This window comes from Anas platyrhynchos, chromosome 1 (genome assembly GCF_047663525.1).
Source record: "Anas platyrhynchos isolate ZD024472 breed Pekin duck chromosome 1, IASCAAS_PekinDuck_T2T, whole genome shotgun sequence".
Taxonomy (NCBI): Eukaryota; Metazoa; Chordata; class Aves; order Anseriformes; family Anatidae; genus Anas; species Anas platyrhynchos.
In genome coordinates, this window is record NC_092587.1 from 116642488 (window position 1) to 116657580 (window position 15093).

At 41.4% G+C, this 15093-nt stretch overlaps 1 protein-coding gene across 1 annotated transcript in view; it reads left to right on the plus strand.

Moving 5' to 3' along the window:
- PDK3 (pyruvate dehydrogenase kinase 3) overlaps positions 1 to 15093 on the plus strand; it is a 53381-nt gene that overhangs the window by 760 nt on the left and 37528 nt on the right. The gene's annotated exons all lie outside the window — the stretch shown is intronic.

The following is a 15093-nucleotide window of genomic DNA, read 5'->3' on the forward strand; positions in this document are numbered from 1 at the left end:
AACAAAAACAGCACGCCTCGTCCTGGGTTACGGCAAAAAGCGAACACGACTAGCACCCTAGCACCCGTGCTTCCCTCTCTCGTTGCTGTTCACGAGTCTGTCTTGGCCTTCCCCACGCATTCCTTCACTGCTGTGCTCTCCCAGCCCAATGTTTATGCTGCTCATGCCGTGCCTCTCTGCAGCGGCTTAAAACCAGAGTGTCTCTATTTTTGTCCTGGCACTCAATAATTCATTTCGCCATTGTCTAATTGAACGTTCAGCTTGCGAGTTGTTGCTGGGAAAGCATGGATGTTTGTGAGGCTCTTGAGTTGTGACTAGAGGGGTTTAAAGACTTCGGTTTTTACTTTAATGTCTCTGGTGTTCTGGGAAAACATAACATTGTGGTGAAGATTTCCACCATCCCACGTTGTCCCTGCGGTACTACTTGCTGTTGGATATCTCTGCTGTGCCAACCTTTTAATAATGCTAGTTTTTTTTAACCTCATAGTATTTGTTTCTTTTAACCTCATAGTATTTGTATTACTTCATGGTTTAAAAAATATCTCCGTCTTCTCCAGGAGGAAGTAGCCCTATTTCTTCATTTTAAGCCTGATTTCAGTTAGCTGAAATGACCAGAGTAAGGCCAGGATGTTACAGCCTGGCCAGCGCTGTTCTCTGGGTCTGCTCCCAGCTGCTGTCACTGGATGTGGCTGTGAACTCTGGTGTGTGCTGATGGTAAATAGGTGAGTGCAGTCATGCTTGAAGACTGACAGAAAACTGCGTAATCTTTATCATTTAAAACCTCAGCAGAAAAGAAAGAAATACCTGCAGTTTAGGCTCCTGAGATCACCATGGGATGTGTTCAGGAGTTTACAAGATTAGTAGTTTATGCTGCGTCTTGCTGAAACTGTCAGCTTGATCTTAGTAAGCCACGTGGGCTGCTTACATCTCCGCTGACTTTCTCTTTGCCGTGCGTGTTTACTGAGGAAACCTGAGTAGGAAGATTACAGTGGCTTAATCAAATAGGTTCAAAACCACGCAGTTACTTAACTTGTGCAGCTCTCAGTGTTGAGGGTTTTGGGTGTTTTCAAGTTTGACTGGAGACTTCAGAGGCCTTGAGGGGAAATTGGCAACAAAATGCCAACGTGGTGGATGTTGGGTCAAGAGCTCTGGTGCTGTAGGCATGGAAAGCTTGGACAAGACTCAGTGTGTCAGGTGACTACATTACTTCTGCCTGAGCTACCCGAAAAAGAATTTACTGATGGATGGCACAGGGGACGAGCTCTCGAGAGAGCAAATAGGCCAGGCTCGCGGAGTGTGACACTAAGGGTGCAGTTGAGCTGTGTTTACCTGGCCTGACTGCTCGATGGGAAGAAGAAATTCTGGTCTTAGGCAGCTGATATAAACTGACTACATCGTGCATTTAAAAACTGCACTCACTGCAACTTAAACTTAACTGCATTTAAAAGCTTAACTCAGTGCAACTACTACAAAAAACAGTTTAGCTACTTAAACTAACTCATTAACATGAAAAAAAACACCAGTGAAACAAAACAGAAAGGAATACTTCAAGCAGTAACTTTCTGTTTTTTTTTTTTTTTTTTTTTTCTAGCTGAGTCCTATTTGTGTCCCCATACCATGTTCTGCCCTATGTGATTTACTTTCTGTCAAGTGTGTGACCGTCCTTGTAGCTGCCACAGCTTTGTAAGAGGTGACAGTGTCATGGGCTTGGGACCTCTGCGTCACAAACAGCGCACAGATTGTCTGTGCTGCTTTTTCCTTTTGTCCTTTTGTGTTCGTTTTCTGTTTGCACGCTCTTCTCGAAACTGCTCAGTTAATTTCTTTCCTACTAGTTGCACTTCCCAAAGTTCCTGTGCAATCTTGTTGAATGACTTCCCATGAATGTGTTTTACTAAAATAAAGCTTTGACCTTTTTAATGTTAGTATGTTATTCTAGGTTTATACAGGCTTCTATAATTATTCTGGTCTAACCCCCTCCTCTCTCCCCAACAGCCCCCCAAAACCTGGACTCACACATGTACTTCTAAACTTGGTAGTTACCCTGGAAGTTATTTTGGTAGGCTTCCAAGTGCAGGCATTCCTAAATGCCACAGTTGTAATTGCTAAAATAGCTTTTCTGAAACAAGCTTCTAAATAGAGACATTCAGGTGCGGGAGGCTTTGTGCGCTTTTGGGGTTGGACTGTTTTGGAGGGTGGGGGATACCAGTACTGGAGATCTGTATTTTGTGTCAGCTCTGATAGAATATCCTAATTTAAATTTGCTTCATCTGTGCAGAGCCAGCCTTACAGGAGTGCAGGTTAATTTGGAAGGGCCAGTAGCCTGCCATGGCAGCTACATACATGTACGTGGGTAACTGGGCAGTCGAGCACGTCTGGGGAAAGCAAATAACCAACTAGGAGTCTCTGCTGGAGAGAGTGAAGTTTCTGTGTCTAGCAGTGCCTGAGTGTCTGAAAAAGCACCCAGAGAGGCTTGTGCTCGCTCCTCCTGGCTTGCTAAGGGCTAGCTTGGAGCCAGGAACCTCACGGCCCAACTATCGCAGGGCCGTGCCCGAGCTAGCAAGTTCTGTGCCGCTGCTGCATAGTTTGGGTCACGCTGTTGACAGTAAACAACTGGCTGCAGGGCTACTAATGAATGCTTCGTGAGCAGAGCACTTGTACTGGAAAGGTTATTTACAAAATAACTGAGCACAAATAAAGAGAAATGATGTGAATTACATGCAATCCTTCTATTATGCGTGAAAGAACCGCTTTGTTTTGCGATTGCTGTTTTGTGAATGTGCAGAGGGAAGCTATGTTAAGGTAATAGTCTCGCTGCTGCTCAGCTGATGGAGTACCTTTTATCAGGTATTGTGTGCTTTTGGAGCTTGTTTAGTACTAAAGCTGTCCTGGCCAGTTGGAGCTGCAGACTTCTGTGCTCTCTGTCTCAAATGTTTCGGATGGATTTTGTAGCTGGGGTTAAACTTGTTTTTTGTCAGCTCCGTATGTATGTAGGTAAAGCCTAACAGAGTGGCACTTCTCCCCGGCTGTTTGTCATATGGTAGCGATTACAGACCGCATAGTGCTCGTGACTTTGGACAAAAACACCAAGCGTATACTTAAGGAAGAAGACAGCGAATCACGGGCTGAAGGAGCTCTTGTTGTGGAGCGTGGTTTAGGAGGTCCTGATTTCATTGGTTATAAACAAGTGGCTGTGGCAGCTGCTGCAAAGCCTGGCACTGAGGAGTATCACCAAGGCAGTAATTTTGCAGTCATGCTGTACTGTGAACAACTGGGGCGTGCGGCAGATAATCACAGCGAGGACATGCCGTTTGGGTGCTGACGTGTTCTGGAGGAAAAGATGAGCAACGGATCCTCCTCGTGTTTAAATGCAATCTTTGGTATGAAGTTGGTTAGCTTGTGGTCCCCATCACACTTACCTGCCTTGAGGAAACGTCCAGGCCTGTTCCAACGCTGGCAGGAAGAGCAGGCCAGGTCCTGGCGCTGCTGTCAGGTGTTGTCACTTGGGTGTTCAGTGCTAGGTCAGATTCCTGCAGGAGTGTGTACACTTCACCTTGTCCTGTTGGCAGTGGGAAGGCATCAGCGCTGGGACTGAAAACATGATTAGAAACAAACAAAACAAAACAAAAAGACAAGGTAACGAGCAGACAAAATTTGAACGACAAGATTGTGGGGTTGGAAAGTAGAGATTGAAAGCAGCCTGATGTCTCTGAGCTTAATTATTGATCTTCTTTTAGAAGACGGCTATTATAAGACTCTTTAACACACAAAAGGCTTTTTAAATGCAACTTTAGTGGAGAGATTGGCTAAGACTTTCACAAAGTTTAGTGCTAAAAGGACTATAAAGTAATTACCTACTGCTTATTGCACGCAGCTGCATTTTTCTACTGCTATCTGTGTGCTCGAAGACCTTGTTTGATTTAGGTGTACCTTCCAAAAAAAGTCTTGACCTGACTGCTAGCCATTGGTATGCTAACCGCAGAATCAGATCAAAAAGATGAATGCTAGTCAGACATTATTGCCTTTTTAAAAAATCTTACTGGCTTCACTCCCAACCAGCAATTTTGTTACAGCTTTCATTGGTAGGTAAAGATCCTTTTGATGCCCAGAGTTTTTTCTCTGAGGTATTTATACATCGTGTCTCATTTTTGCAAAGCTAAATATATTCTTTACATGAGATCTTTCTGGCCTCACGAAAATACCATGGCATTAACTTTTCCAGGCTTTTCCAGGGTTTTCATTTTTACTCTTCAGATATGTCTGTCAGAGCTTTAAACAGAATCCTGCTATGAGTTTTGCCTCAGTTGGAATAGAATAACTTCCCTTTGGCTTTGTTTTCATATGGACAGACTAGCCTTTTGATCCAGTGCAAGCTGGATGGACACGCTGAATTGTCTGTGTACATTTGTACTTGAATTGTTTTGGGAGTGTTGCTTTTTGGTTTTGTGGGCACAGATGATGATTGCACCCCATTGTACAAAAAGGGGTCTTCTTTGAGAGGGCTATAACACAGCAAGTGGCTGGAAGCCTTTGTGTGATGCAACTGCTGTTATTTACAACCTGTTACTATTTACAGCTCTGCCCCACTCTGGCATGCAGCACTGTTCCCACACTGTCTGTGATACCAAAGCTTTTTATAAGGCCTGGTATCGATTGTTTTGAAGGTTCATAAGAGTTGTCCCAGTTAAATAATTTGGTTCAGCAGTCACTATCGACCTGTGGTATGGGAGAGAGAGGTTGAGGTTGTTGTTTTTTTCCTCTCCTCTTTGGGATTGTACTCTGTAGTATTAGCTCACAGTGCAGAATTAGATCAATCACAGAATTGTCACTGTATCAGTCACTTGGAGGCTGTTTTGGGAGTGAAGTATGCCTGTTTGATAGTGACTTTTTTTCAGAAATGGCTTGCTTTCATTAATCTTATGCTGTTAGTTACATCTTTAACTAGTTCGGTTCTGCAGAGTCCTCAAAAAATGCTAGTGTTGGTTTAATTTTTTAATGATTTTGATTAGGCAATGAATGACTTCATATTTTTATCAGTAATTAAACTCCATATATTCTGAATTCAGTATTTTAGTGTACTTGGAGTACAAATTCTTAAAATTGCTGTGGACAGCCGAACTGTCATACCCAGTTATATTTAAAGCTAATTCCTAGGACGTCAGGAATATCAGATGTGTCAAGTTCTGAAAGCAAAATGCTGATGCAGGCAAAAGATAAGAGAACAGTAGAGCAGTGTTAGGAAGTGAAATGCTGTTCATTAAGAAATGTATGTCCTTGTTTCCAGTTCTCATATATATATCATGGATTGCAGTAGAAATAACAGTAAAGGTGAAAAGGCAAGGGAGAGAAAAGCAGAGGAAAAAGATAATTTGCAGTAGTTAAGGAGAACATCGAAATATCATTATGTACTTTACAGAAGTAAATATTATAAAGACTACTGAGCTCATCTTTGGTTTGATCTTCAGGAGAAGGTAAATAGCATCCAGACAGCTAAGGAAGAAGAAGGAAATCACAGTCCCTCCCACTGGCGATACAAAATGTGGATGGCTGAAGTCTGCTTGCATCCCCTTGGCTCAGTGGATGGCGGCAGCAGTGTTCAAGGGCAGTATTTGTGAGGAGCTGTCCCGTTTCTTTAGTAACTGTGGGAGGCCTGGTGCAGCACAGCTGTTGCCTGGGGGGTTGGTGGCAGTCACCAGTGGTGATGGTCCCAGGGCTGTGGGATTGGACAAACACAGTACTTGCCTCTTGGGGAGAAGGAGGTTAGGATAAGCCAAAAACCAGATGAGTCATGTTGACTTAAATAGCTGAAAAACTGAACGACGAGGTGGTGACGTAATGTCCAGATGAGCAGCAGGAGATAGCGGGGTGGTAAACAACGCGCGTGGAGTAGCCTCGAGATGAGCAGTAGGTGTACAGCATGGCCAGGAGCTCAGCACCCACACAGCCGCCTGCCTCCCCTCCCTCTTCCCCAATGGGCGGGGGGGGGGGGGGGGGGGGGGGGAAATAGGAAGAGCAAACGTGAGAAAACTCGTGAGCTGAGAGAGAGTTTAGTAAGAGAGGGAAAGAGGAAGAGAAAAGAGTGATGGCAAGGCACTCGCCTCCTCCCGCTAGCAGGCTGATGCCCTGAGTAGCAGCTGTCTTGGAAGACAGCCCCCCCCCGGCTTTCTGTTGCTGAGGGTGACATTTTATAGTGTGGGACAGCCCTTTGGCCAGCTGGGGTCAGCCACCCTGTCCTGGCCGTGTTCCCTCCTGGCTTCTTGCCTACTCCAGCCCACTCACTGGGAAAGAGAACCTCGAAGCTGCTGGGCAGTAGCAAAACCACTGCTGTGTCATCGCCTCTTGTTTTGGTCGCAGATCTGAAGCACAGCTCCGTATGGGCTGCTGTGAGCTGTCCCAGTCAGACCAGTACAAAATCTTTATTATAATATTCCTCGTATATGCAGCATCTCACCAGCAGTAATTAGTTCCACAGTACTCTTCTGTGGGTAGAGAGTAGTGTTTCTGTGATCCAAACCAGTGTAATCAGTGCTAGGATTTGGCTTTGAATTTAAGAATCGTTTTATCTAATTCAATACCTGCCACATTAAAGCAGCTTTTCTTGGTGCCAGTTATCCTTAATATACTCATGTTTTTTTTTTAAAAGCTACCATTTTCCCAAAATTGCAGAAGTGTTTTGTAGACTACTACCTACCCTTCTTAAAGCATTTGATGTTTTTGTGCGTCTTCCTGGAGTCACTTAAGGGTCTAATTTTTCTTGTTGGAATAATAAGCTGAAAGGGAGGGTTATTTTATTAGAGCACTGAACCATGACTCTGAAACATTTTCTAATGCTCTTTGTGTGTTGTAAGAGGCTATTACATTGATCCGTCTGTTCTCTGAACTTCTGAATGTAAACGTGACATTCTCTAACATGTTGCTTTGACCTGTTTAAGTTATTCTTTTCCCTGGGTGGAGGCCACGCTTACCGTGTACACGTGTAACTCTAGCACGTTAGTTTGTAGTCAGTGTAAAACAAATAACACAGGATTGTAAATACCTTCACTGATTTAATTCTTTGATGTCATACACTTGTGCAAATTTTTGTGGATTTTATTTTCCAAAATTAGGCTGTGCAAACAGAGAAAGAGGAAAGGTTAAAAAATATGGAATAATGTTGTTTTTTTTTTTTTAACCTGCTAACTGCTGCTACTTTGTTCTATTCCTTTCTCAAGCTTTAAAAAAAAAAAGTGTAGACTGAATAAATATTTTTAGATTTGGTAACTAATAGTTGCAAGGACGAATCTTCTGATCTTTTTGTAATGTATTTTGTAGAGCACTGAGAGCATTTTGTAACAAGATGGGTAACAGCTTAGTTAACCTCACTGAGACTGAGGGAAATGACACCATGTGTTATCAGTGGTATTTTTATGTAATTGGTGTTAACTGTGTGTCTTTGCTCATAAACTTTAATTTTATTTATGCTGGTGATTTAGAGTAACTTTCCCTTTGGCATCTTGACTGGGACTGGAGAATAATGCAGAGATTTGTATTTTTCTGAAACAGTTTATGGGAATTATGGACATTTCCCTTAAGGGTTTCGGACTAAGTTCTCAGAACTGAGGGCTTAGGGAGGCTGTTAAAACTGTGGAATACCCAGCTATGGCCCACAGCGTGAAATATGTTTTTGTGGGAGATAAAAGTGATTATAAGCTCAAAGGTACAAAATCAGTCCTTTTCACAGTCAGTTTATTATAATCAAATCTGATGGAAGAGCAAAAAAAAAAAAAAAAAAATCCAGAATAAAGTATCTTTGGCTCGGTGTTTTAAGCCTCCTCTACATTAAAAGTTTTTTTTTTTTAAAAAAAAACCAAAACAATTACTTTAAAGGAGGCAATAGCAAGATGGGGAGTGGGCTCTTCTCCCAAGCACCAAGTGATGAGATGAGGGGAAATGGCCTCAGCTGCTCCAGGGCAGGTTTAGGTTGGGTGTTAGGAGCCATTTCTTCACTGACAAGGTTGTGTGTGCGTCACTGGAACAGGCTGCCCAGGGAAGTGGTTGAGTCACCATCCCTGGAGGTATTCAAACAACATGTAGATGTAGAGCTGGGTGATGTGGCTTAATGGTGGCTTTGGCAGTGCTAGGTGAAAGGTTGGACTAGGAGGTCTTACAGGTCTTTTCCAACCTCAGTGAATCTGAAAATTGTGGGTCTCGCCAGAACAAAATGCAGCGTTTGTCCTGTCCAGTGTCTCCTATTTAAAAGCTGGGGAGTCTCTTCCCAGTGTAGATGCCAGTTGTGCTGCACCTCTGCCTTTCTCCGGGGCTACTCCCTGTTGGTGGCTTAGGGCTGTTACTGGAAGAGGAGCTGATGCTCTCTGAAAGGCCACTTTCTGTAAGAGGCTGCTGGTTAGGGAGTCTTCGGGTTGTGTGAGTAGCTCAAGGCTCAGGAACCAGGCAGGGACCATGGTTTCTAAGACCATTTCGGTTCTTTGCCCCTTGTATATTGTGGGTAGTGCCTGTGATATAGGCAAGAGAGCTTGTCTATTAATTGGTTCACCTGACTGCCAGCATACTCCCAAATTGCCCTGAGGACAGACAGCTTTGGGTGTATGTGAATTCTTCTAAACAAAAACAAACACAAAATAAACAAACAAACAACAACAACCAGCCTGTGGGTAATTGTTTGAGCACCTTTGCTTTAAACTTTATGGATTGCTTGACTACTCTTTTCTATCTTGGCAAGTGCTTTAAAATACTTATTTCATTAGAACTGAGTGGTAAGCAGCTACATATTTTAGGTCAGGGAAGTTTATTTTAAAATATGTATGTATCTCTGTTAATTTGTGGTGTTTTACGTAATAACTGGTGCTGGCTTACAGCTGTTATGAGTGGTTTTCTGATGATCTGTTCCTCTTGAGAGACAAACGTCTTGCCTAAAATCTCTCCTGCGAAGTGAAGGCTGTGGTTCTGAGCGACTGCAGTTTGGCTAAGGCTTTGACAGATCGGTGATGTGTTGTTCACCTGATCCTTCATTCTGTCATCTGTTCCTGTTCAGCAGTGAATTAAGCTTCTTTCCAACAAAACCAGTTCCACATGAAGGACCATTCACTTGCAGCCTGCTTACTGGCATTGGCAAGGTGCTAGCATGCAGCTAATGTAATAATGGATCCAGTGGCTTCTTCCGTGTTGAGCTGTTCAGGCACACTGATGGCAACCACGTGAGGTTAAATATTTTGTCCTTAACTTGTGTTAAGTGAAAATCCGAACTGACTTGCTCTTAGCACCTGTGGTACTCATCTGTATGACCATAGTAGTCAATACGCATACGGGTAAATAAGCTGATGCTTCAGAGATTTTTTTAAGTAAGTGAAGACATATTTTTTTTTTCTGTGTACAAATTGAACAGTAGTTATGATATTTAATTTTAAACTTCTTAAGTGGAAATCTAGGCCTCTGACTCATGGAAAGGATTTGGGATGATCATCTGGATAGAGAAATAAAGTCTAATGTGTTCTCATTAGCGAGCGGCTCCCTGAAATCTTCCTTTGGAACGTGCTACAGCTGGCCTGGCAGTCAGAGTGCTTGAATCTGTTGTTAGTCAGATTGCCTAAATCAGAAATGCGTTATTAAACCCAGCTATTTCTGAACGCCAGCTCTGGTAAATTGTCCATATGATGTGATGCGTGACTGCTGGAAAGCTTAACTCAGAAGCTAACTGGCACGTGGGCTTCTTAGTTTGGGTGCGCTGAGAGTGCTTAGCACTGAGATGCCACGGAGCACAATTCAGTGGTCATACGGCGTTAACAACTAACCTCTCATCTGCGAACGTAAATATTTTAGGAAATAGGGAATCCAATTCAAACAGCTTTCTTAGGGGCAGGCTGTGGTAGGGAGTGAGTGTCAGCAAGAGTCAGCGTTTCCGATTATGGTGTGTGCGCTTTTTCCTCTTGCTTCATCATCCTTATTACATCTTGCAAAGCCCTCTCTTAAACCAAGCAAACAAACCCTGTGTGCTTTTTGTGGGATTGACGTTTTTAGTGGTTGCTGAGATAAATCCCTAGAGAGTGTGCTGAAAGTCTCTATTCCTGTCTGGGAATAGAAATGATTTTGGAGTACTGGGTGGTGTGTTTTTTTTTTATTTAGCCACATCTGTTGGTGCTATACTAGCATAGTTTGTTTACCTTTAATATATGGGCCATGCTTCTGAATTGGGTATAATCAGTGGAAATCATAGGTCCTTGTTTAGCTCTATTTTACTAGTTTCAGCAGCAAGATCTTAATTTTAGCCTTTGCACAGTCTGCTCTGATGCCATGATCTTATTGGATCTTCTTTTGAAGATTTCTCTGTCTCGCTGTTTCACTTTTTTTGTTTGTCTATGCAGGAGCTAAAAATACTCTGGAAGTCTAACAGAAGAAGATAGATGTGGCTGATTGCTTTCCTTCCTGCTTTCCTTTAGTTTTGCCCTAGAAAAGAACCAAAAGTAGTTTAATAGATATAGGAGACAAAAGGCTTCTGATCTTGTTTTATGGCTTTTGAATGGAGCCTGCCCTCCCTGACATACAGCGGGTGGGACTTTCCTGCTTTAGAGCCTTGCTGTGGTGTGGTGTCTGATGTTTCAGCTCCATGTCAGGTACACAGCGAGCGGAGAGAACTAGACCTCTAGGTGCAGAGAAAAGATGAAAAAGCATTTCATTTATCCTACTTCTGTCTCCTCTGTCAGGATATATACAATATAGTAGTTTCCAATACTTAGAAACTGCTGCTCTTTTATGATCTGGGCAGGGCAGGCCAGTACCTGGTAGGGAAGTGGCAGCCGTGTTAGGTTTATGAAGCAGGTCTCTTTGATCTTCATCCATGCTCCTGTAGCGGGCTCTCACGTGGGAGTTTCATGAATGGGGGAATCTGGCAGCTGAACTGAGCATTTGGTAATGTTCTAGAGGGACACGACTTCATGGACTCTTGCTGATTTTCTGCCTTCTTCTGTGGTGAAATCGAGGTGTGTATGTGCCCTCTTCTGCAACTTTCTGTATGTGACTAATCCTTTTGTGGTCTGAACCTTGGTCAGCATGGTATTTTGTTGGCAGTTTGTAGAATTTGTCAGAATTGAATTTGCATCTACTGCATGTCTGTGAATAGTCTCTGTGTTGTTTGTGCCTTCTGTTGCAGGATCTGGAACAAATGTTTGCTTTTTTCACTAGATCCAGCTTTGCAACAGTTGTCCAACTCCATCTGTACAACGCAAGGAACTGAAAAGACCCTGCTTCAGAGAGAGCACTGTCATGAAAGTTCATTCCTTCCGACTGGAAAACGTGCATATATTTTTTCCCTACCCACTACAGGCGTATGATCCCTAAAACCTGAGTGGACCTTGTTGTCAATGCTATATTTGCTCCCATTTCTTAACACTAGGGGTGAAAAAAAGATGAGGTAAAAACAGGAAAGAGAAGAGTAAATGTTCAAAGTAAAGTTAAATCCCAGTGAGAGTTAAATAGAAAGATTAGTAGAGAAACCTCTCTAGAAACACAGCTGTGCTTCCTGAATTTCCCTCAGGTTGAAGTTTTCCTGGTGATAATGTTGACATACCCCCCTCAAATGTTCCACTTTTAATCTTTATCCATCTGATGGTATTGCATTTGGAAGACTTTAATGCATTCAAGACCGCTGTTATGGCCTGTGTAACTCTGATGCTGATAGAGCATGTTTCCTTTGTGTTTTCTTGTCTTTTTTTTGTCCCCTCTGATACCCGTCTCATTAATGGTGTGGTTTGTTTTTGGTGGAAATGTTTTGGTGGAACGCTTTTTCACATATAAGAAAAAGGATTTTAATGTTAGATGCCACCTTTTGGGTGACCTTCTTGTGAAATGTTAGTGTCTTACTGTTTTATTTAGGTACGTTCATCTGTGTTCTCAACTGAATCTGAAGTTGCAAGGGTAATCAGATCAGTTCTAATCAAATCAGTTCTTCAGATGTGTCATACTTCATTGCAAAATCAAATGTACCATCATTTTTACCCTCTCTCTTTTGGTCTGTAGTGGTTGCTGACTGCTCCATATGCAGCAGTGTGGACGTACCGTTCCCTCTGCATCGTTACAAAGCGTGCCTGGCTTGTTTCTACCATGGAAGGATGTTCGTTGAATGTTGTTCACTGACCGTAGTTTCATGTCAAGTCCAGGAGATCTGGACACTGCTTATGTCCCTGTTTGGTGATACAGATTCTCTTTTACCCTCTGCTGAAGGCTGTATCTGTTCTCAGTTATACCAACTAGTACAAGAGCCTCAGGGCTGGCGGCACAATCAGTTCATTGCAGATTTGAAGGTGTCAGAGGGGAGGGTGCTTTTCTATATGACTTCAGTATAGTGTGGCTGACTAGTCCAGACAGGTGAGAGCTTCAGAACATTCAGGATGATGCAGCCCTTATTAAACAGCCTTTTTTTTAAGATGACTTCTTCCACGACTGAACCTTTTATTGTTGTCTTTCTGTCAGAGTAATTTCTAATATGTAGCTTAATCTATGCAGTCTCTGCTTCATCTTTACTGATTCTGGTATGCTTCAAAGTTCTTACTTTCTGCTTGCTTTTCTACCTGTTTCTACTTTCTTTTTATATGTAATCCTCCAGTTCAGTCTTACCAGTGTTGGACAGGGTGGGTTATTTTTATGTGTGCTTTTCCTTCACCCTCTTCGGTCAAATTCTCAGCTAAGTTGTAAGCACTGTAGGCATGATCTGGGAGTTTCTTAATCATCTTGAAAGTGTAACTTTCATTAAGAATAGCAATAATCTAGAGATAATCTAGGCTGAATTTGAACTAAAATCTACCCCTTAGAAAATAATCCCTAGTGTTTTTCTACGATGAAGAGCTGAGCTGGGCTGAGATGTTCCCTACAGCAGCATAGATCTATACCAAGAGGTATTCTATAGGTTATATTTTATGTTAATATAAAAGTTCATGAAATACTTCTTATTGAGGGAAACCTCTTTCAGTGCCTGTTTTAAGACTTGACCTCCACATTTTTCCCCCCTTAGAGCACCAAGGCTGAAGTATAATTCAGTTGAAATGAAGTATCGCTGTGTGCACAAACAATGGAAAATAAACATTGAGCACATGCATAAAATTGGGAATCCCATATATCAAGTGATGTCATCTTGTCCTTTCATTGTGCCTCTGTGCATAAGTGTTTTACTTTGAGTAGAGGCTTCTAATACTTCTATCTTTATTTTTTCAAAAGCACACTTGTAAATAATTTCAGTTTTATGTGTGGTGTGCATTATCAAGAAGGTAGAGAGATCTAGTTTGCTTTGCGTGTCTGGTTGTATAAATGTATATGTATGAAATAAAACTGATGCTGTACCCTTAATGTGCTTTTTTTTTCCCTGTTTTGCTTGTGTTAAGCATCGATTATCAAGTTCAAGTTAATTCCTTCAAGTCAGAAGTTTAGATGAAGTATAATGGATTCCAGAAATTACTTGCATACTTACTAATGAATGGTTCAAATTAGCAATATTTCAAATATATCTGTCCTGCATTCTTCACAAAAGCATTAACAAAGCAGAATATTGCTTAATTCTTCAGTGGAAACTTGGCAGAGTTTTTGTCTTCACAAAAATCAATTCAGAACATGTAAAAAGTGAAATAATTGCAATTCCAATGCACCGTTCTGAAAGACTTTTATTTTCCTAATGCAGAATCTTAGTTATCTGACAGCTTAGGTACCTTAGAAATGGCATTATAATCTTTAACCGCTCAACACTTTGAGAGGAAAAACAGTTATTGCTGATGGATTTCTATACTCGCAAAAGTTTTTATCCTTCATGTTTATTTTTTCCGTTAATATGTTCAGGACTGGCTAAAATATGCAAAGAAAGGATCTGGTGACTTTGTCTGCGCTTCTGACAAGTAACTAGATACCAGAGGGTGATAGGTCAAATGCTTTAATGAAACATTGCCAGTATAAGTGTAGCTAGAAAAAAGTTTATTAGATAAACTGGATTCAGACTCTCTGTCTAGCTGTAGAGGTTCCAAGACTTCCAGGTACTGTGGCATCTTGAGTTTTCTCTCTTTTCCAGTGTTTCTAATATCCTGTACGTGACATTGGGAAATTCAAGCTCTTGCTTTAATTCATGGGTTATCGTAGTGTGGGGGCTAAACCACAAATTAGGTGCTAATATTGGAAACCTATGCACTCTCGATTTAAGGAAATAACTCCTTAGCTTTTAGTCTTGAAATTAATATCTTCTGTAATGCCTGACTTGCAGAGAAGTTTAGTTTTCTTGATATACCACTCTAACATGTTTTCTTTAAAAATGCTGTTTTTTTTTTTTTTTTTAAATCCTCTCCAATGTTTTACTTTTAGGCATTAAAACTACAAGTTGAACAAACAACTATTTGTTGTGCTTGTTTGCTACTAGTGCTTGAAATCTAGAATTCAATTATATGACCACCAAGCAGAATCACATAAAGCCATGACTACTGGAACTTCATTTAGAGAAAGTTAGCATGTACTGATATTGAAACATTTGTAAGAATGAAATGTTAACCTGGCCTTGCTTCAAATTACTTAAACTGTGTAAACATAAAAGTTGCACATAAATCCATAATTAAGGTGTAATCTTTTAACAGAAGTCAATCCAACATTTAGACTGGACGTTCTCAAACTTTGAACAAGTCTTTGGTGTAGGTAAGCTGTTTTTAATTTAAATATACTCATTTTACTCAGACAAGTGTGAGTGAAAAACATGGAGGCAGCAAGACGAAAAAGAACCTTTATCGTTAGGACTTACATACAGAGCATCTCAGTTCTTACTCCTCTGCAGTGCATTTTTATTTCCTCCAGTTCAGTGATTTGGTGGTCTATGGGCAAAAATCCATGACTCCTCAGAGTTAGAAATGAATGGTAATTTTGTATAATTTAACGAGATAGCGAAAAGCTATATTTGCACCATATTGCTTTACAAAATAAAAGCAGCGGGCCTTCTATTAGTAATTGATACCAAAAGCTGTATTCATAGCATGTTATAATGCCACGCTAGCACTGTGCTTCTATATCATTACATTCTGCCTTGGAGTCTGCTGCTACCATTGCTCCTTAGTGCACTGTAATTAAACAGCTCTGTGACACAGC